Genomic DNA, 23,657 nt, shown 5'->3' with positions numbered 1-23,657 from the left:
TCGATGGTCCCAAGTTCACTGTCTGAAATATTCCCCACACCCACCTCACCCCAGGCTCCCTTTTGCCCTTCCTTCGTTTTCTGTTTCTTCAGAGCACTTACCTCTGCCTGAATTATATCATACATTTGTTCATTTGCCTGTTCGTGGTCTGCCTTTTTTGCTAGAATTTAAGCTTCTTCGGGACAACAGCTCACCTCAGTGCTGTAGCTGCAGAGTGTGGTCAAATGCCCACCACAGTAAGAGTCTGATAAATGTTTACTGACTCAGTGAATGAATAAATGGTGATCTTTTCTGTGCCTCACCCTCTTCCAGCTCAATCTCCTGAGCTCTTTTCCTTGACCTCTGTGCCTGGGTGGCCTGGGTTTTAGTTCCCTTGCTCGACTTTCTGTTCTTGGGTTCGTGCACACCTAACTCTCCTCCACCAACTTACCCCCAGCACCACCCACTTACCCAAGCGATTTCAGGCTCCCACCACATGTTTCATACCTACCTGTACTTTTTCTTCACAGCGTCTATCACAGGGTTGCAATGTTACATTGATCTGAGAGATTATTCACTCTGTGAGTGTCCCCTCTGCCGAGTAATTGCCTTTTTCTTACCGTTATATTCCTTGTTCTTAGCACAACGTCTGCCACATAGCAAGTGCTTAATAAATATTTACATTTGATCATTTTTACTACTAAATGAACAGTTTCCTTCAAATCTTTGAGTTTTGGGGTAAAGGGTACAATTTATAAAAAGGGAAGTCATGTCCCAGATTACCAAGAAGTTTTTTTAAGTCTTTTTGGGCAGACTTCCCTAAATTTTCCTGTTTTCACAAACCAAACCAGTAGGATTGGACCCATTATTTTTAGCTATATACTAACCATAATTTTTTAAAGTGGCTACTCATAAGGATGGAGAGATGAATTCAGGGATGGGTGATAACGGTGGCACAAAGGGTTTGCCCGAGAAAGAGGTAAAGGTTACTAGTTAATTCTGAGTTTTTGTCTTTCCTATCAGCTACTTCCCTACCCTCCTCCATCCTATTAGGAAAAGCCAAAAAAAAAAAAATCTGTTATCACAAAACACCTTGGCAATTAAGATTGTGACTATATCTACTTTTATTTACTGCCATAAGATTAGCAAGACAACTTTTAATCCAATTTCATAGCATCTTGGAACAATTAAACAATTGGTGCAATCTGACCCTCTCATTTTAAAGATACAGGAACTAAGGTCCACAAGCTTTCCAAGTTCACAGAGTGCAGCCTTGTCTCCTAGAACCATACGCCACTCTCTCAGTTGTAAATTTTTTATTTTAACATTAGCTAAAACTTCCAACAATATCGTTTGCTGTCCAGAATATGGTAAGTAATGCAATGCTCAAGACTGCTGGCAAGGACAACATGTTGTGTGTTAACCACATAGCATGTCTTCGTTTGAGTTTTCCCCCAAACCAGCCTCTGAGACAAGGATTTAAGTGCAAGTAGTTGATTCCAGAAGGGATGGAATGGAAGGGACATCAGGAAACTGGGAGGGCATGAGGAGGTGAGACAGTGATAGGAAGAAAGCCCATGAAGGTGGGGCAGTTTCTCATCTCACTGGAACACCCTAGAATGGACCCACTGGGAGCCAGGTAGCTGGGTTAATTACTCCCAGCTCCCACCCCTCCTCAAACATACTTGCTCAGGGGGCTGATGACTGAGCAGCATGTCCAACCTACCAGCCAGGCTGCTAGCTGTGTTTCTTCAGACACAGCACCATGAGCAGAACATGGATAGGGGGAAGGTCCAGGCTGCAGGCAGCCTCTTTATCTCTAAGGTAGATGGAGGGGCATTCACAGACTCTCTCCCTAGCACTGTGTAGGCCATGAAATGCAAAGCTGTGTAAGGCATAATGCCTGATCTCAGGTCCCTGCAACAGGGAAGGACCTTTGCAATCATCTCACCAGAGGTTGGCAAGTATTTCCTGTAAAAGGCCAGATAGTAAATGTTTTGGTTTTGTGGGCAGTACGGTCTCTAGCGGGACTTCTCGGTTTTGCTGCTGTCATTGGAAAGCAGCTGTAGACAATATATCAAAAAATTGAGTGTGGCTGTGTTCCAAGGAAACTCTATTTACAAAAACAGGGTGGTGGGGGGGTTGGATTTGGCCCCAGGCCATAATTTGATAACCCCTAATCTAAACAAATCTTTTTATTTTAGCATCAAGGAAACTGAGACCCACAAACCTGACAGCTGCTCAGGGTCACAGTTAGGGACTTGCTTTTGAGCAAGCTCAGGTTGTGAGTGAAGAAGCTTTCAGTCTAAAACAACCCAGGACTCTTTCAGGCCTCAAATTGCTTGTGTTTCAACCAACAGAGCCAATCAGAACTTAGTGTCATCGCTGGGGAGGAGTTGAGCTAAATGCAAAAAACAAGACCTTTGACAATATGGGGCAGTACAGAGAAGCCAATCACGCTATGTAAGAAAGGTCTCCGAAAATCTCTGAGGTCTCCCCTAAAATGCAGTGCACATGGTTTCATGCACACACGATTTTGGATATCTTCTGCTTTTGCCTTTAGATCCAGTTTCCACTCATCTCCACCCTGCTCTAAGCCCCTGGAGAATGAACTATATGAACCACAACAGCAAGCTCCCATCCTCTGACTTCCTGTTGGGTTCACCAATGGCAGACACAGGGGGAAAAAGTAAGATCAGGAAATTTACTCTCTTATCTCCCTCCCTGTGGGGTCACCACCGACTGGCTTCCTCTCTCTACCAGCTTCCCACAAGCTGCTTCTGATACTGTTTCTTGCCCTTGTTCCTTCAAGCTTCAGGATGGTTAAGGCATCCCCTGATGCCAGTTCTGGGGTTCTACGTTATCTCTCATCCCTTCCCTACTTTATTCCCACACCTTTGTAAGAGACCCTGTATTAAATATCCCTCAAATTACCCTATTTCAACGTGCCACCTGTTTACCATTGGGCTCCTGACTGCCAAGATATAACATGTGTCAAATGAATGTCAAAGGCAGTATGTGCTATGGAACTTTGGAGGGAAAGGAGAATCCTCTCCTGGTTGGTTGAACAGAGAATGCTGAATGGGGCCTTGAAGATGAGCTGAAAGACATGCATGGGGAGGCCATATCTGGAAGCAGAAGACTATGGTGGTATGTGTGTGGCAGTGGTCAGCTTCAAATCCTTCCCTCGGCCTCAGCAAAAGCAGGAAGCCCAGGAAATTAGTCCAGATCCCTTGAAAAGGCAAAAAGAACCTGCATTCCAAATGGGGAAAGAGTCTACCCCACAACCTGCCAGCTTTTGCCACAGAGCTACATGAGGAAATTAATCAGAGTTGCTTCATAGAGTGGGAGAGAGCAGGCATGCTCCCAGTGGGCCCCCAGTCCTCACCACAGACTTCTAGTCAATCCCAACATCTGTGGAGCAGTCAGGGAAAGGTTGCAATTCTTCCCAGCAGGGTGTGGGGTCAGATTCAGGGCCTGGTGTCACTGACAAGTCCTGCCCTGCCTTTGGGGCCAGACCCAAGGTCCTAGGCAAAGAGCCAGAAGCTGGCGAAACCTGCAAGAAACAGTGGTTGCCAGGCCCCAGAAAGAAGGTCCTTCTCTCTTGATGGACTATACTGGGAAGAAAGCTAACATCTTGGACACAAGAGAGCAAGGCATAAAAATCATGACCCCCATCCCTTCTCCCAGTACAAGCACAGAAACACTGAAAAGGAAAATACACACAGACACATAGACACTTTCAAAAGCCAGGACTCGTCATTCCCAAATGGATTACATGGCCAATTTAGCAACTTCATCATGGATTACTTAGGCCCTGTTAGAGTCAGAGCTTTATAAATTGGATGCAAAATTCATGCAGATTTCCTATAGTTTATCAAACTGCTAACTCCCTGAAACCAAAACACAGAGCAAGAATGTGCCAAAGAGCTAAGGAGGGAGGAGATGAAAACTTTCTGAAGTTAACAGTGGATTGAGAACACAAGATTTAGCGCACTGCTCACTCAGCCCAGGGGTATTTTGGGGATGATCTGGTTCTTCTACTTGACCTTGGCCTCCAAGGCAGGAGATGTTGCCCCTGGCTGTTTTTTGTGGATTCATTATGCTCAAATGTCTTTTTTTTTCTCTGCAGAGATTGGTGTTTTGAATCCATGCTGACTCTTGAGCTCTCTAAATTTACTACCTATGAAAGAGCAGTACTTCCTTAATTTGTAATTCCTCCAAAAGTGTGCCTAAATTGGGTATTCTGGAAAGTCTCTCTTCTGTCTAATCCCACTCATCAGCTAATTAGACTTGGGTCATTTTGCTTTAGAATCTCATCCGTCCAATTGACATATGTTTGCAGAACATCTACCATGTGCCCAGAAGTAGATTCTCTGACTCCCTGCCACTCATTCCTTGGATTGTTTTGATTGTTCTTCCCTGTTTTTCCTCTTGACTTAACCATCTAAGTAGCTTTATTGGCTTGCAAAGGTGATATGAAAGTATCACCCTCCTTTCTTCACGTACGAACCATGGTGCAGAGGTATTTTACTCTCAAGGGACTGCTTCAGAGCCGCAGTCTCACAGGGTGGAGGGGAGCATTGTGGTTCACAGACGTGGCTTGTGGTCCCCTAGCCTGGCAGTCTTGGGCACACAGATAAACCACTTCAGAGTGGTTTATTAGGAGCCTTCAGCTCCTAATCTGTAGAATGGGGAGGATATCACTTCACTCAAAACCTTGTTGGTAGGTTAAAGAAAAACTCTCACATGTGACATGGAGCAGTTCTCCACATACACCCAGATCACTTGTCTGCAGAAACACAGCCATTTTTCCTGAAGAAGACACAAAACTGCAGGAGGCAGGCTGGGGTTAGGAAGAAAAGAGTCAGGGATTCTTTGTCCTTCTAACACAATGCGGGTCATGAGGAGAAGACAAAATTAACCTACTGCCAAGTGCAGATTGCCCCACCTAGTTGGAATAACATTATCCTCTCCCCCTGGCCAGTCTTCCTTCAGAGAAACATCATGCTGATGTGCACAGAACAGACGTATTTCCAGAGCCACTGGAAGGATTAGACCCTTGCACTCGAATATCAGGTTAACGTGCCACATTTAGCTGGTGTTATTTTATGGAATTATGGAAGATGTGTCAGTTTTTTCAGTGTTTACCCTCCCTCTGGCCTAAGAAATAATTTCCTTCTAGATGTGGATGCGAATGTGGAGGCTGAGGGGTAAATGTGGTGTCCTACTGAGAATAAAACTCTTGCTAAACTCAAGAGGCTCAAAACCTCTTGAGATTTTGAGATCCTTGAGAAGGATCCCTGGTTGGAAGCTGTGCAGAGGAGCCTGGTTGTTTAAAGTCACACTCTAGATCTGGGAGGGTGTTAGGGAGGGACCACACAGGGGTAGACTCACAAGGGGGGCAGAGCACCTCAAGATGCTGGGGAGAGCATTTGGTCCCTCTTGTGCCCCCATCAGTGGAATCTGCAGTGACCAACTTGGACCCCACACTTGTTCTCCACAAGTTTGCTGGCAAATGGCTTATGCTCTGTGCTCCCCTTGAGGCCATGCTTCTTTTTTAAGGAATCAAAAATTTGAAGCCTTCCAGAATCCCTGTGTGGCAGGTGGTGGCAGTTTGGTCAAGGATTCTACTGTGATCCAGTCCGGAACCCGTGCTACTTGTCTGAAATTTAGTACATCCTGACTAAAGCCTTAAACCTTCCTTCTGACAGAACTTGAACTAGAGACTGGCACTTGCCAAAGGCTTTTCTGCTCAAAAATAATTTTCGTACAAGGACAGAGCTGTTGTTCTGAGAAGCTCTGAGCAGGTCTGGAATCTTCCCTCTCACAGGCAGGTTCTATGTAACCAGCCACTCCCCATCCTCAACCCCATCCATCTCTCTGCATCTCTGGGGGACACACTGGCCCCCTCAGACACTCCAACAGAAACCAGGAAACAGTGGACAGGACCTTTGGGGCAGTGCTATGAATACCCTCTCTCAAAAAGGATTAAGACAGGCACCGAAGCTGTCTTATCCCATATTTAGTGCTGTTTTCACTTGCTCTTGGAAGCTATTTGGATGTCCCTCTGCATTCCTGGAGATCTTCAGAAGTTTTCCAAAGATCCACCTCCTTTTTCTTTATTTCACAAGGTATTCAGAGCCCCCAACCTCCTCCCCCACCCCCATGAGCCCCTGTCCTCAGCACTTTCCCTTGCCATCCTCCTCCCCAGACACACTACCCATGCCCTTTGGGGCACACTCGGCCCTTTCCCAGATCTGCTGGTGGTGTCCTGGACCTTTGGAGAGATCCTCACAGCAATTCTCCCTCTGGATTCAGGACCACCTCAGCATCAGGACCATTCTGACAGGTGTGGTGCAAACACTGCTCAGCATTAGGTAAGAAATATTAGAGGTTGAGGGAGTATGTATCCAATCAGTAAGGTTCACTGAACATGAATTCCTTGCACAGTACATCATGAGGTTCTGTGAAAGAACAGAAAATATGATCTTCAATTCCTGCTTTCAAGAAGCTCAGTCTGATCGTGCTGATTCTCTTTCACTCTGCAGACACTGGGAGCTGTTTCAGGTAGAAAGGCTCTGTAATTTAGGGATTCGGTCTTCATTACCCTTTTATCAAATAAGGACAGAGAGATTTCCACAGGTGACAGCTTATTCAGGGTCCCACCGGGGGAACATGGTAGGCTGTGATGCAAAGTCAGTGTGTCTGACCCAAAGCCCAGTGCCCTTCCCACCCAATCGGACTGGAACATCATTACCAGGATGGGATGTTTAGACCTGAGCTCACATTTGTTGGGACTTGCAAGTTGAGCGGTAATGTAATAAAAGTAGTTGTTCCTGGAAGAGCTTCTGGAATCCATGTATGAGATGGACTGGGAAGAGGAAGAGTAAAGATTGAGTCGCCATCTAAGGAACTGTTAAAAGAATCAATATGATTAGGTGACTTAGTGCTATAAATCCTCTTCCAGGACTGCGATACTGTAATTTATAACAATAATTATATATTTGGTCTTCCCTCTGATACAGGCACAGAGCTCCTAACACCCAAATTCCCTAAGTGCTGAAGGCCATAAAGTGTCTTTTTTTATGTTAATGCAGTGACTTTTGGACTGTCCCCAGGTTCCCTTAGGTTGGAGCTGATTGCTGGGGAACCAACCATGTGATTGGAAGGTTGCCTCTTTCAGTCCCACCCCTTGACCTCCTGGGAGGGGAGACAGGCTGGAAGTTGAACCTAGCATCAATGGCCAATGATTTAATCAATCACGCCCCTGTAAAGAAGTCTCCATAAAAACCCAAAGATATGGGTTTGGAGAGCATATGAGTTTGTGAACTTGTGGAGATCTGGGGAGTGTAGCACACCCAGAGAGGGCGTAGAAGTTCTCTGCCCTTTCCCCATACCTTGCCCTATGTATCTCTTCCATCTGATTTTCCTATTAAAATGACTGGTAGTCTAGTAACTAGAATATTTCTTCTCTGAGTTCTGTGAGCCATTCTAGCAAATTAATCAAACCGGTGGAGGTCATTAGAACCTCTGGTCAATAGCCAGTTGGTCAGAGCACAGGTGACAACTTGGACTTGGGATTGGCATCTGAAGTGGAGTTGAAGGGGGGAAATTTTGTAGGACTGAACATTGAACCTGTGGGATCTGACACTATGTCCAGGTAGATAGTGTCAGAATTGAGTTGAATTGTGGAATTCAACTTTTGTAGAAGCAAAAAGAATTGCTTGGTGGTGTGGGGAAACTCCCTTTTTTCTCACGCTGGAATCGCTATGAAAACTTTTTAAGGGCAAAGCTAAAATCAGCCTTTTGTCAGAGGATGGAATTGACTTTTCCAAGTGAGCCTACTGAACATCTACTCTCACAGCCCCTAGGGTGAAACTCGATCTCAAGCAGCTCCTTTTGATGCTCTTCTGCCTGCAGACCCAGGTCTGCTGTCCTTATTTTAACAAGGCCACTGAGTTGGAATTTCACGTTTACTTCTCCTTGCTATCACCCTGTATTCAGAATGAGAATCCTGAGAGGGGTTTCACAGTCAGTCCACACTGTCCACCACTCCGTGCTCTACTCTTTTGATAGTGGAGTTGTGATCTACTCTGTCAGTAGCCCATGATGCCCCTTGATGGCTCCTGCCTTCCTTTCCACACCCCAAGCTGAGCATACTGCTTCACTTCTGGGAACTCATCGCTCACCCAGTGTTTGTTGAGTGCCTGCTCTGTGCCAGGCACTGTTTGGAGCCCTGAGATACATTGATGGCACCAAACACCCTCTACTTCTGGGTTTACCATCTGTGAGAGAGTGACAGGCAGTACTCACTTCAAGTGAGAAAAATAAAACTACCAGGGGCACCTGGATAGGTCAGTCGGTTAAGCGTTTGGCTCTTGATTTCGTCTCAGGTCATGATTTCTCAGTTCATGAGACTGAGCCCCACGTTGGACTCTGCACTGACAGTACAGAGCCTGCCTGAAATTCTCTCTCTCTCTCTCTCTCTCTCTCTCTTTCTACTTCTCTCTCTTTCTCTCTCAAAATAAATAAATAAACTAAAAAAAAAAAAAAAAAGAAGAAACTTCCACGTAATTCATCACAGGACACTATGAGGAAAGAACTTTGGCAAGAGGTGGGGAGTACTAGTGAAGGCCTTTTAAACTGGGGGCTGAGGCCTGAATGACAGGGAAGTTTAAGCCTTATGAGAAGCTGGAAAAGGAAACTGCCAGCCAGAGCGGACAGCTCCTGACAGCTCCTACAAAAGCCCAAAGGCAATAATGACCTTCTGTGTTTGAGTAACATGGAGGCAGACATGTTGAGGCAGACTCAATAGCATGAGCAGGCCTAATACTCAGCCAGTAGGTTCTACTGCCCAGGTGCTTGTTTTTTGATTAACATCTGTTCTGATTGGCCAATTGTACATTCTAATTGGATAGGTGTATGAGAACCAGAAAGTGAAAATTTTCAGTATCATCATGTGATGTGACCTGAGGTCAGAGAGGTAAGGGGAGCCTGGGTGACAGTCAGCTTAAGCATCTGACTCTTGATACTGGCTCAGGTCCTATCTCATGGTCCTGAGATTGAGCCCCAAGTCTGGCCTGCACCGAACGTGGAGCCTGCTTGAGATTCTTTCTCTTCCTCCCTCTCTGCCCCTTCCATGCATTCTCTCTCTTTCTCTCTCTCTGTCTCTCTCTCTCTCTCTCTTTCTCTCAAAATAAAAAAAAAAGGGAGGGGTGAACAGGGTCTGGATCATGCAGGGTCTTGTGGGCCATAGCAAGGAATTTGGATTTTATTCTAGATTTAGTGGGGACTTCTAAGCAGATGAGTGAAGTAGACTACTCATATTTTTAAAAATAGTGTGAGCTGTTATTTGAAAATTGATTGGGGGACAATATCTCCTGTAGTTCTGATAGATGAAAATATTTTGAGTCATGGCAGTGGGTATGGGGAGACGGGGGCATTTAGGGTATGTCTTAGAGATAGACTTGGTTGTTCTTAATGATGTATGGGAAGTGGGGGGCAAAAGAATGATAAATTAAGGACCCCTATGTTTTTGACCTCAGGAACTACATGAACAGTAATTTCATTTGCTGAAATTGGGCAGAATATGGCAAGGGTAGGTCAATGAATGTTTTTAAATAAATAAAAATTATCATTGATTGGCCTCACAAGAAACTCTGTGGTTTGTGGAGCACAGCAAGCAGCCCATACTGTTATACTTTAAGCAGGTTAAAGTTGTATAATCCTAAACAGCAGGATTTCATCAGTCTCTTGGCTCCCATGCCCACCCCACTGCAGATTTTCACCAGCAGGGTCTAACCTCAAGGATTTTCCATGGTGCACAGAAGACTTGTCCAGATTTGTACTAATGGGGACAGTGTGTCCTAATGGTGGTAGTCAGGAGTGGGAACAGTTCTCTGCTCCCAGCCTGTAGCAATTACAAACGGCAGGGCCACCAGGGACCTAGGGTCTGCAGCTGGTTACAAAAGAACATCTCGGATGAGGTCTCAAAGTTCGGTTCTTTTCCCCTTCACTGTTTTTTTTTCCAAAAGGACTAGATGAATTTAGTTCCAGGTCAACCTGTCCTTTTACCCTTTCAGCTTATCAACCTTCTGTTTCTCCCATCCCTTTTATCTCTGCTACAACAATAAGATCCTGCTTTGAGCTGTGCATTCCAATTTGCAAAGTTCCTTTCTGCGCATCATCTCATTTGATCTTCTCAACAAGTAAAGATATTATTTCCATTTTACAGATAAAAACCTGAAGCTCAGGGGCTATCACTTGCCAAAGCCATAAAAATAGAACCCATAATTTTCCCTCAGATATCCCTTCCTCCAATTTACTCCATACCAATAATTGGATCTACCAATTACTCAATGATCTGTGCCAGAAGCCTGGGTGATGCTTTTGACACTGCCTCTTCCCCAGCCTTTATCTCACTAATTGCCAAATCCTGTTATCTTTATCTCCTAAATATTCTTCTCCATCTCCACCATTGGGACTACCATCTAGGTCACATATCTTTTCCTGGAACTGATAAAAGAGTCTCCTATCTGCTCTCCCAACACCACTCTTTTTTTTTTAATATTTATTTTATTTTTGAGAGAGAGAGAGACAGAGAGGTGGGGAGGGGCAACAAGAGAGGGAGACACAGAATCCAAAGCAGACTCCGGGCTCTGAGCTATCAGCACAGAGCCTGATGTGGGGCTCAAACTCACAGACTGCGAGATCATGACCTGAGCTGAAGTCAGATGCTTAACCAACTGAGCCACCCAGGCACCCCTCCCAACACCACTCTTTCCCTACTTCTGTCCATCTTTCATACTATGTTGAAAATTGTTGCATAAGTACAAATCTGATCATGTCATTCCCTAATTTAAAACTACTTACAAAATCCCAATTATTAGTAGTAAAAAAGAAAAGAAAAGAAAAGAGAAGAAAAGAAAAAAAAAAGAAGAAAATGCTTGACATTGCTCCCAAGCACTTCATGGTTGATCACTGCCAACCATTTCATCATCAACTGCATCTTCATCCCCTAACTCTTAGCTTCCATCTCTTTCTCCATGTTCCAGCCACATTGACCTTCCTCCAGTTCTTCAAGTGTTCTAACCATTTCCAACCTCAAGACCTTATGCTTGCTGTTTGCTCGCCTCGAATGTTCCTCCATTCAGTCCAACATCACATTGTTTACTTAATTTCTACTCAGGCTTTGGGTGTCAGCTTAAATGTTCCTTCCTCAGAAAAACTTTCCTGAATCCTCCAGATGATGTCAAGTTGTTCTCTTAAATATTTTCATATTTCCTCATATTTCTCCTTCATGACACATATCACACTTAGAATTCACTTATTATTTATGTAATTGTAAAAGTTACCCATTGCCACAAAAATAGTGCCTGGCAAAACTCAGTGACTTCAAACAGCAATCATATTTTCATGGATTTGCAAATCAGTTAGTTGTGGCAGAATTGTGTGTGTGTGTGTGTGTGTGTGTGTGTGTGTGTGTGTTGGGACAAAGAGCAATACTAAGGAGCTTAGTTTATATATGTTTGAAAATCCAGAGTTTTAGTTCTAGTTCCAGTTCTAGTTCTAGTTCTCTGAGTCTCTTGACTTGAAATCCTAATTTATGTTGTATGTTTTTGCACAAAAAGTATTCACTTTGCCACATTCACCTCTGCTACACCACATGCCATTCACTCCTACCCTTCCAATAGAGTGGCATTGCAATAGAGACTGTGATGGTTAATTTTACGTCAACTTGACTTGACCATCTGGTGCCCACATACTTAGTCAAACATTACTCTTAGTGGGAGGGTGTTTTTGAGTGAGATTAGCATTTAAATTGGCAGATAGAGTAAAACAGATTGCCTTCTCTGATGTGGAGGCCTCATCCAATCCACTGAAGACCTGAATAGAACAAAGTTGCTGTTCCTCTCCGGAATAAGAGAGAATTCCTTCTGCCTAAGAGCCTTCAAACTGGGAAATCAGCTTTTTACTTGCCATCAGAAACTGAAACATCAATTTTTCCTGGGTCTTGAGCCAGGTCTCGGACTGGAACTACACCATCAGCTCTCCTGATTGTCAGGCATCTGGACTCAGACTGGAATCACATTGTCAACTCTTCTGGGCGTCCAGCTTATAGATTCACCCTATAGATCTTAGGACATGTAGGCCAATTTACTAAAATAAGTCCCTCTCTCTCTCTGTCTATAGACACACACACACACACCTCCTATTGGTTCTGTTTTTCTGGAGATTCCTGACTAATACAATGACCATCTCAGTTTGTGGTGATTCAGAGTTTGGAATATGTGAAGTGTGTAGGATGGATGATGGGCTTTGTTAGTCACATCCTTGGTGAGGGACAGGGACCCAATACAGATGGGCTGGCCATCATTGCTGCAAGTCTGGCCCTGTCTAGTCTGTTTTTGTTAATATCAGGCCTCCCAAAAAGCAGGATGCCTGACACAGGGTTGGGCTAAGCACACTGGAAGTGGGTGAAGTTTATCTGGTGGCCTATCCTTCTGGATCTCCTCTCACCAATTTTTCTCTGCATGTGTATTGCCTGAAACACTTAAGAAGAGAGAGAGAGTTCTGGAAGACAGGAAATCCTTGAAAATCTCAGGAATAATCACTTAAAGTAGATTCTGGTATTGTGGCATGTTCCTGGACAAAGGGCATGCTTTGGGAAGCAGGGTCTTCCTCCAGGCCACACAGAAGGCAGGTCTTGTGCTCCAGGTTTGTTATTGTGGATATGGATGACCTTGAGCCACACACGGTTCCCTCAACTTAGCTGTTCGTTTGAATGACTTGGTCCTATATAAAAATATACCAATGGCTTGAAAAAGAAGAAAGAACCTTCCTGAAGCTGCAGCTGTCAGGAAGGGTCATGTTTTCTGTACCCTGGCAGGAGATTGATCTGGAACTCTTGCAAAACTCCCAACAATTTAGTCTTAAATTGCTCTGAAGTGGGAGCACCTGGGTGGTTCAGTCCATTAGGTGTCCAACTTTTGATTTCCGTTGGTGAGATTCAGTCCCCCATCAGGCTCTGTGCTGACAACATGGAGCCTGCTTGGGATTCTCTCTCTCCCTCTCTCTCTGCCCCTCCCCATGCTCTCTCAAAACAAATATAAATAAATAAATAAATAAATAAATAAATATTTTTAAAACATTGATCTAAAGTGAAATTCTATATTCCTTATCTTTGGCTTTACTTTCTTCTAGTCAATATTTATTCTACCATTTCCAGGATGAAGATTATTCTCTTTAGTGGAAATGACATGGTAACTAAAACTAGCTCTGTGCTCTCATAAGGTAGAGTAGAAAAAGGAAGATTGTACTAACAATAGTAGAGTTGGGTTCTGGTCCCACTTAACCACTAACTTCTCAGCTCTTTGACCTTCTTAAGGCACATAAACTCACTGCACACCATGCATAAACTGTGCACCAGCAAGGGAAGGGCAGAGCCAGGGAGAGAGAGAGAATCCCAAGCAGGCTCTGCACTGTCAGCACAGAGCCCGATGCCAGGCTGAAACTCACCAACCATTTGATCATGACCTGAGCCAAAGTCAAGAGTCAGATGCTTAACCAACTGATTCACCCAGACACCCCAGCAGCTGAGGCTTTTATCCGGCAATGCCCAACATCCTCTTCCTTTCATTTCTCCCACAGTTCCCACAAGATAGTGTTCAGCCCTGGTAGAGAGAATTAAAGCCAGTGCAACCATTCCCACATGATCTATCCCATCTTTCAAAAGTTGGAAGAGATTGAGGCAAAACTCACACAGGTTGGATTTTCAGCAGTCTCCCCCATTGCTTCTTCGGTGTAGAGGGAAATTTCAACACTTTAATACTTCATGTGAACACAACCATGGCAAGATCCACATCCACATCCAGCTTTTTGTTGGGATTTCTCTGTGCTAATCGATGAACTCTGTGCACAATTTAGCGTTGTCCAGCCTCATTCAGCAAGCACAGTCAGCCCGGTGCTGATAACGCCCTTGACGGCACTTCTGTAGCATGCTTCCATTGCCTCTTAAGCTGTTACCCCTCTTCTTCATTCTGGAGCCCCGGTTGCTTATGATTACTGTCATTGTCCAGAGAAGCACAAGAACTTTGCCTGGAGGGAAGAAAGAAAGAACAAAGTGTGCAGTGCTAAATGAAAGGGGGGAGGGAGCAAAGGAGAAAACTGAAAGAGAGTAGAGGTTTGGCTGGAGATAATGCTCGGGGGCGGTGGCTAACAAACTCCCTGAGCCCGCGAGCAATGGCAACAAAGGAAGAAAGTGCAGCCAGCTGGCTAAGTGGCCCTAGAAATCAAGAAAACTCTGGACCCATTGGTACTCAAGAGTGACCTTTAGGGTAAAGAAAAGAGAAAGGACCTTCCATCAGCCAGGCCTAATGAAAGAGTAACAGCCTCTGTTTAACAGATGGAGGGAAGAGAGTGAAGAACTCTGGACATCAATCTCCAGGGTGTGGATGAAGAAGACAGCCAATCCTAGAGGAGCAGAACAGGTCAGGAACCACACGGAAGTCCATGTGGACAGCTCAGAAATGTTGCCTTTGGGTGGAGAGGGGATTAAACAGACCCAGTAGCTCTGAAGCTCTGTAGAGGTAGAAGTGATAAGTCTTTGCTCTGCAGAGTTTGGTCGAGTCCATTCATGTTTTCCAGATAAGTGAGTAAGGGAGAGATTGGTGCTAAGACAGTACAGAATGTCTAAGGGGGTCTTCCATTTCTTTGTCTTAGAGGCTCAAAATAAATATTAATGACATTTGAAGTGAGCCTGAAGTTACCCTGGTTTGAGCTTTGTTTAGGCCAAGGACAAATATTTGAACGAGCTTACACCAGAACATCGAACTGGAAATACTTCTGTCTATTTCAGATTTAAAACCACCCTCAGAATTAGGTTCATGTTTAGCAGGAGAAGGAGGTGGTCAGGGGTAGTAACTCTTTTCTTTGGATCTGATGCAGCCTTCACCTCTGCAGAAAAAATAATTGCTTCCCTTACAACGCCTCCCATTTAAAATCTAAGATCTGATGAGAATAGAGGCCATCTATAGCTTCCTCTACTACTCAAGAAAAAGAGAGGCAGAAACCCCTATCCCCTAGTCAAGGTGTGAGGTTAGACAGAAGTCTTGGAAAACGGCCCAGATGGACTGTGGCATGATGAGAGAGACTTGCAGATAATGCGGGACATTTATAGGCATTCTTTCCAGAGGGGCTGCCTTCCCAGGCTCTGCCCCCTCTGACTTTGAGAGTGAGGTAAGTCCCATTCTCCACTCTAATCAAGTACTATAATCTTCCCATTAGTCTAGCACTTCTCAAAACTCTGGAGAAGCCTGTGACATGATATCTGTGTCTTGGGTGACCAGAAGTACCACCATTTTTCCCAGAAGCTGGATGGACCTAAGGAATAAAAGCAAATCCCTCTGTGAGCTCTCTCATAGCCACACAAATATTTTACATGTGAAATCAGATTAAAAATTTAAAAACATGGCTGCTTTGAAAAAAAATACTTTTCAAAAGGACAGTCCTTCTGTGTTATGCTGGGAAAGGTGCAATGAAGGTAAGAGGCTGTCCTACATATATGAGTCTTGGTTGGAAGAGGTTAGGGGCTGATTGAAGGGAAAGCAAGCTTCTCTTGGGGCTTGTAAACAATATGAATTTACTCCACAAATCTTGAGTACAGCAACTACTCATTTCTTTATTTCTCTAAATGAACTTACATCTGACTCAGCCTCCTAAATCAGCTTAGCTTCAAATCCTTTTGGGTCATTAAAAAAACAAAAACCAGGATTTATATGATCCAAGAAACAGGAAGTACCTCCTGCCTTCAGTACCTGCTGGTCATCAGGTTGATGCTCAGAGTCCAAGCCAGTGCGGTCCCTTCCAAGACTGCTCCAGTCCCCCTCCCCCAAGCCAAGAAGGAAGCCCCAGGAACCCTTCATAGTTCTGAAGTACATGAACTTCTTGTTCACCCCAGACATCTCCACATTCATTCTGTCCAAGGTCCTGCCACCGCCTGCCACTGTGTACAGGCAGAGCATGGGTCTTCACTCCCAAGGATCCCAAACACCCCTCCTTCTTCCACTCTAGGCATCTTTTCTTGGTTTAGGCAACCCCTCCCTTCAACCTGAGAGATCCCACTCTGGGATAAGCCAACTCCTCCCCTGCACAAGCCCATGCTTGTTTCTCCCCTGGGGCAAGAGAAGTCCAGCTCTCCAGAGCACAGAGTCTTGACTGTCCTCAAAGGAGGTGGGAAATACCACTCATTCTTTCAGAAGGCTCCTCTAGGCTGGGAAACAACAGGGAATGAATTCCTCAGTCAGGCTGTACAGCCATGCACTGTATAAGGGAACTGCCTACTCCTGCCCCAGCAGTGATTTCTTGGCCTCCTTGTGCCTATAATTTGGGGAGGGAAGGAAGCCTGGGGTCTTAGCTCTATTCTCCTCATGTTCATTACACAAAGTCACTGACCCAAAGAAGCAGGGAAGGCTGGATGCAGTCAGGGCCCTTCTCCCAAGCCCTGGGAGAATGCCTTTGCTGGGAGGAGGTGCCTTTCCTAATTCACACAAAAGCACTGTGTAGGCAGACAGGGAGCAGCCCTGGACCCATAAGTCTGTATGGCCCTCGGGTGTCAGGGGCTGACTGCCCTGGACAATGTAGAAGAACTCCCCAGGGCTCTGTGAGATTTAGACTTAGCACAGGAGTTTCACCAGGAAAGAAGAAATGGGAAGAGACCTGCACAGCCCAGTAGTCTGACAGGATGGGAGAGAGCCAACATGCTTGAAGGATGTCACCCACCCCAGCCATTTCTGTGGTGGGTCAGGCCAGGCCAAAAGAGAACACTTCTCCCTTGGATTGTCTCTTCCTGGAAAGCTTTTCTCCAGCTGGGCCAGCGTGCTCAGCATGCTTGGAAAACCCTGAAATAGGAACTGAGAAACCTGGGTTGTTATGTCCTTCAACCAACTTTGGAAAACAATTTTTCTTCTCCAATCCTCAGTTTCCCCATCTCTAGATTACCAAGTCCCACACAGAGTAGTTGGACAATCACATGAAACAAGATGGATAAAATCGATATGAAAAATACAAAGAAGTACACAAACACAAAATAACAGAGTGGCGCTGTTATGTTTAAGGGTCCTCTCCTCTTCTTTCACTCTGATCTTTGCTCCTGTAATAGGTCCGACACAAAGAGACAGTGAAGACATCCATAAGGAAGCTATAGGAACTATTTGTTGATGCGAAACCAAAAGTCCCCCATTTCAGTTTGACAGGAGAATATAAATGAGTTCCTCCACTCTCTCAAAACTCCCAACCCCAGTTTCCAGGAGCTTCAGACAATTTGTCTATTTGGGCTGAGTCTTGTGGTGATCATTTCCCCATCTGTCTGGAGCCACCCAGGGACAGCAGCCCATGGGGGCTGACTCTCCAGAAGCCTTCATCCTTCCCAGTCACATCTGGGCCATGTGCCCAGCTTGGGGGAGAAAAGGATCTGGGAGGAGGGGTGTTAACACAGGGACCTGGAGGCAAGAAGGAAGGACAGCCAACCATTGGTGCCCCCTCCAAAGAAGACTTGGACTCTAAAAATAGTTTCATGATGTCAACCCCAGAACAAAGGCTTCTGTGGCTTCAGGAGTAAAAAATTTCACTTTGGAATTCGACTGAAGGCTTTGTTACAAATACTTCATATGACAGAACCTATTAATATCTCTACCTAATTGCTCCCAGTTTTGTAATCTCTGTGGCAGAAATTCCAGCCAGGTCAATTAGGGGGAGTGGATTTGCTCTATCGGGGGCCCCCCAGGTTCCTGTAAATCAAGTCCTGTTGGCATTTTACCCAGCTCAGCAGCCTGTTGCTGTAACATGGTCTAAAGTCTCCTTTACCAGCCCAACCTATTGGCTTCTCATGTTGGGAAAGACAACAGGGAATTAGGGAGGGAGACAGAAAGAAATGCACTTATGTTAAAATGAGGCAGAATCTCAGACAGCAAGCATGTTTTAGTGAATTTGCTTCTGGCTGGATGCAAGGAGTTGCTAAAAGTTCTGGTCCTATGCTTTATAAAATGTATCAATCAAAATCTGCCCACTGGCTTTTCTTAGTGAAGCTCCAGGCCTCAGGTAGGATTGTCAGCCTCTCTCTTCTCCCACAGGAAAACCCAAGATCATCATGAGCAGAAATGATGGAAATTGAGAATTCAGAAAATGGTGGCAGGAGCATTTGACCCATAGCTCTGGCCCAACAGTACACTTCCAGAGAGAAAATTCCTTTGAATTTATATCTGTAAGGGCCTCCACAAATATAAAAGCTTTATTAAAATGAATATGAATCATTTCCTCCATGCACCACAGGTTAGGGCTAGGTGACTGAGGATCATCTAACACCTGTTGTCCCAGTAGTCATCTGAAACAGCTAATATCAGTGAATGTAAATGATATTAAAGTTTAAGAATATTCCCAGAGTTGAGGGGGAAACAGACTACCCCCACCCATACATAGATTCAATGGCAAGTTACACACGAGCAGAGCAGAATGCATGCTCAACCTGGTCAAGCACTGTTCTTTAAATGGAGATGGAGGGGCGCCTGGGTGGCGCAGTCGGTTAAGCGTCCGACTTCAGCCAGGTCACGATCTCGCGGTCCGTGAGTTCGAGCCCCGCGCCGGGCTCTGGGCTGATGGCTCAGAGCCTGGAGCCTGCTTCTGATTCTGTGTCTCCCTCTCTCTCTGCCCCTCCCCCGTTCATGCTTTGTCTCTCTCTGTCCCCAAAAAAATAAATAAACGTTGAAAAAAAATTAAAAATAAATAAATAAATAAATAAATGGAGATGGAAATTCTCTTTCAAGATCTTATTCTTCTGTTGGTTTTTGTGTATTTGCTTGCTGACTTAGTTTCTTCTCTAATTAATTATTTTTAATGCATTAACTGACTCATTCATCAAGAAATTTTTGAGGGACTCTTCGATTCCAGCTTCTATACTAAGTGCTAAGAATTCAATGAAGAGCAAAACTGGCAAGAATTCCTATTCCTCTGGTACTTACAGTCCAACTGGGTGGGGGCTGGAGAGAGAGCAGAGATCTTCAGAGGATGTAATGAGGTGCTGCATTGTATGTGATGGCTTTTTGCTTTGGGGTTTGACTTTTGTTGTTGCTGTTGATATTGTTGCTGCTGCTGTTGTTGTTATTGCTGTTGCTGCTGCTGTTGTTGTTTGGAAGATGAGCATCTGAAAATGGTGGTTTGGGATATAGTTCTTTAAACTATAAGTTTTACTTGTTTCAATGACATCTCAGACTGTAACTAAAAGCTCCTCTTGGCTGAAACCACTCTAATGATCTAGTCCAAATTGTTTGGAAACGTCAGGAAGATGAGTGCATAAGCTGCTGTCACCAATGTTAAGTCAGAGCTCACAAATAACCGGCCAATGACCTCTGATGCTGCACGCCCATGTGCTATGGTGCTGTCTTCTTTGCCAGACTCTGCAATGGTCCCTGTGGATCATTAGTCTGGTGATTGCCCCGAATAGATGTCTCTTCTTTTGAGTAATGACATTTTCCTGGGGACTGAGCTGTATGTACTCTGGCACCTCACACCAAGAACTTAGGTCTAGAATGAAAGCCAATTAGAGGTGGGGTGGGGGTGGGGTTCTGCATGAGCCCCTTCTAAATGCACTAGCTGCTAAAGTGCAATGAAGCTCCTTATAATCAGGTATGGAAACTGAAGCCTAGTTGAACACTATCTATGGTGTTTTCTACCCAACCTGGGGAGCAGCTGCTTCAGAAACAGTCCTGTCCTATGTGGACTTGCTTCTTGGGGCTACAGCTAAGAAACCATCATTTAATTGGCCTTCCCAATTTAACCTGCCATTAACATCAGTCTTCCTTCTCTTCACCCATCAGAAGCCTTTCCTTGGGGCCTCCCAATTGTCCATCCTCTTTGAGTCTCAGAGCCCAACTTCCAGGTAAGATGCTAGGTCTGGAAAAAGTAGCAGTCTGAGGGAGGGAGCCATGTTGGAACAGTGATTGTTGGGAAATCACTCAGGAATGTGGGGCAGCAGGGGACTGGGCCATCTCCTAAGTTTCTAGCCCAAGGCAACATTTACCCTTCCATCATCTAGAAACTTGGAGGTGGTTTTCTATTTACCTTCTGGAGAAAATAAGTTCCAAGCCTAGAATTGGCAGGGTTCCTAAAAGCTGTTAATATTCTTCCTTCACCATTTCATAAATTTTCCTCTAATGCATCCCCTTACTAAAGCCAAACAGACGAATTTTATATTCCTCTCTCTCCTTCTCCTTCCTCTTTTTCTTCCTTTCTTCTCTTCTCTTTCTTCTCCTTTCTTCTCACCTCACTCTCCCCCTAGTAGGGGGAATGTGAAGGGCACATGGGCCTCAGACTTTCTGTTTATGCAAAGGAATTATTCTCAAGGCAACAATTTTCCCAACGACAATGTAATTATGAAATATTACCCAAACACATTGGGTATTATTGAATGTGCCATTTCTGGATCCTGGCCAAGAGCTTTGGCAGAAACAGGACTCAAAGGAGGAAAAGAGGGAGAAAAATTATGAACATGTCTCCCCTTCAGTCCTGCTGTTGAATTAAACCACATGTAAGTTTTTCTAGAAGAGTACGCAGAAAGGAACAGCTCCAAAGCACATGTTTCAGAGGAGAGGCCTTGTCTCGGGGATTTTGAAAATTAGTGGCTGAAACAATATAACATGAAGTTCAGGAGCATGAGGAAGTTATTAAGTGCTATTGCCATGTACGGTAAGGGTTGTTAATCAGCACCTTACTACTGGCTACTTAGAGATAGGATTTGAGTAAACACGGAATTGTGCTCAATAACTATACCAGAGATTGTGAGGACCCTGGTCGACAGGGGTAACATTCATCTTCAGAAAAGAGTTGGGGTTAATGACGTGACAAATCCCTCAATAAAATAAACCCTAGAGGGAGAGCAGAGCTGAAACCTCATCGACAAGGTTGTAATTGTATATGCCTGGGGCTCAGAGGAGTCTCTGGCATTTCTTCCTGCCTCTAGTATCATGACATCACAAAGAAGCACCCAAAAACTAGGGTGTGTTCAGCCCTCTTGTATTTCAGTCATTCATTCATTTGTTCATTTATAAATGTATTCATAAATGTATTTATAAATTTTTTAACATTTATTTATTTTTGAGAAAGAGACAGAGAGACAGAGACAGAGTGTGAGCAAGGGAGGGGCAGAGAGAGAGGGAGACACAGAATTGGAAGCAGGCTCCAGGCTCTGAGCTGTCAGCCCCGAGCCCCATGTGGGGCTCGAACTCACAAACTGTGAGATCATGGCCTGAACTAAAGTTGGATGCTTCACTGACTGAGCCACCCAGGTGCCTCATTCATAATTTAAATGATAGCTATTAACTACTATGAACACATACTATAGATTTTATAAAGATCTGGTCCCTACTCTGAAAAGAATTATTACTTAGTGAAAACAGAAAACTTATAACTACAACAAGCTAAATTCACAACACAAAACAAAACAAAAATGAATAAATATATGTGTGTGTGTGTGTGTGTGTGTGTGTGTGTGTATGATGCATGTAAGTACATAATAATTCCAACCAGAAACTTCCAGGGACTTTAGAGGAGGAAGGCAAGAGCACTGTCATCCAGGTAAAATGAAAGGCATGGAATATTATTTGGGCTACAGATGGGCGGAAGAAAGAAGAGTCATTCCACGGCAGATAAACCAGTTTCATAGTGGTGGTGAAACCCTTCCTTTTTTGCTCCATTCATACGTAAAAGCCATGTAAGAGCTCTGCCATCAAGGACAGGACTGGCTGGATGACCTTGACATTGATGAGAGCTGCCAGAAAGAATGGCCAGAGAAAGTGTTAATCAGTTCAGTGTCCAACTTTGGCTTAGGTCATGATCTCATGGCTCGTGAGTTAGAGCCCCGCATCAGGCTCTGTGCTGTCAGCTCACAGCTCAGAACCTGGAGCCTGCTTCAAATTCTGTGTCTCCCTCTCTTTCTGCCCCTCCCCAGCTCACTCTCTCTCTCTCTCTCTCTCTCAAAAATAAATAAAAGTGTTAGGAGTGCCTGGGTGGCTCAGTTGGTTAAGCGTCTGACTTCGGCTCAGGTCATGATCTTACTGTGAGTTCAAGCCCCGCATCAGTGTCTGTGCTGACAGCTCAGAGCCTGGAGCCTGTTTCAGATTCTGTGTCTCCCTCTTTCTCTGACCCTCCCCCATTCATGCTCTGTCTCTCTCTGCCTCAAAAATAAATAGAAGTTAAAAAAAGTTTTTTAAATAAATAAAAGTGCTAAAAAAAATTAAAAAAAAAAAAAAAGAATGGCCAGAGATGGTTAAGTTAAAATAAGGCCATTATGGATACCCTAATCTACTTTGGGTGGCGTCTTTATAAGAAGACATCAGAACACACAGAGACACACCAGAGGAGCACACACACAGAGATGACCATGTAAACAAGCAGCAAGAAGGAGGCCTTCTGTAGGCAAGGAGAAACAAAATCTGCTGACACTTTGATCTTGGACTTCTGGTCTTCAGAACTGTGAGAAAATAAATTTCTGCTACATAAGCCACCTAGTCTACAGTATTCTTATGGCAACCCTAGCAGACCAAAACATATGACTTATCATTTCATCTGTTAATGTAAATAACATGAATAGATTTTAAAATGTTAATCCATGAATGTATTCCTAGGATAGACTAAAGTTATTTAGAATATGTTTTTAATAGATTTTACTTAGGATTTTTACACCTGTATTCCCAAGTGAGATTGGTCACAATTTCCTTACTTATATGTTTATTATTTTGTTTTGTTATTAAATATAAAGGGATATTTACAAAATGAATTGAAGATCATTCTGCTTTTCTATATAATGGGAAAAATTGAATAGCATTTAGTAGAATTCACCTAATCCTGTGGGGAGAAAGAAAGATGGGAAAGAATAGATTTTTTTAAACACTGATCCAACTTTTATAAAGATTATAGGTGTATTCAGTTTCTATATTTCTTTTTGAGACAGTTTTATTAAATATATTTTCTGGGGGTTTTTAAGTTTTGTCTAGGATCATTATACAAGAATCAATTGCATTCACAAATAGCAGAAATGTAATGTTGGAAGACTTTTAAAATATACCATAATAACATCACAAAATATTAAGTGCCTAGAAATAAATCTAACAAAATATATGTAAGATTTTAAATGACAGATGATAGACAGATAGATAGATGACAGAGAGAGAGAAAGAAGGGGGGGCAAGCTAGAAGCACTTTCAGGATGGTGGCAATAAGAACCTCTGAAATCTAGTCCATTGGAGAAAAAAATCATAATTAACCTATTCAGAACTCTGGAAATCAACTAAACTTTGCACTAAATCAGAGGATCCTTTAATTCAAGAAAAACAATTGAATCTCAAGAACAATTTCCTGTTCCATGTCATTTTAAAAATTGCTCTAATCCTATCCATGTCTTCCAGCCCTCCTGTAGCTTTAAAGGCAATAGTCTCACAAGTATGCTGACTGTGAAAACCAGAAGCCTAGAAGTCACCAGAACTAATTTGGAGCTCCTCAAAAGCCCCATCCTCAGAGAATTGTCATCATTTGATATGTCTGGCAGTTTACTGAAAAGCTCTTTTTTCAGAAATTGTCTTTATTTGACTGCATCAGAGCTCTCTGTGTGCGAATAGCCTTATCCAGGA

At 43.9% G+C, this 23,657-nt stretch overlaps 1 long non-coding RNA gene across 1 annotated transcript in view; it reads right to left on the bottom strand.

Moving 5' to 3' along the window:
* Positions 1–6,126: 6,126 nt before the first annotated feature.
* The window catches only part of LOC123588537, a 53,245-nt gene continuing 35,714 nt past the window's right edge, over positions 6,127–23,657 (bottom strand). The window contains exons 2-3 of the long non-coding RNA XR_006707899.1: positions 13,744–14,079; positions 6,127–6,895 (exon numbers count right to left, since the gene is read on the bottom strand). This is a non-coding gene — a long non-coding RNA (uncharacterized LOC123588537). The remainder of the gene's footprint in view (positions 6,896–13,743; positions 14,080–23,657) is intronic.

Source organism: Leopardus geoffroyi, chromosome B1, assembly GCF_018350155.1.
Source record: "Leopardus geoffroyi isolate Oge1 chromosome B1, O.geoffroyi_Oge1_pat1.0, whole genome shotgun sequence".
NCBI lineage: Eukaryota > Metazoa > Chordata > Mammalia > Carnivora > Felidae > Leopardus > Leopardus geoffroyi.
Note: the sequence above shows the minus strand (reverse complement) of the source record. Positions and strands in the feature narration are given on the sequence as shown.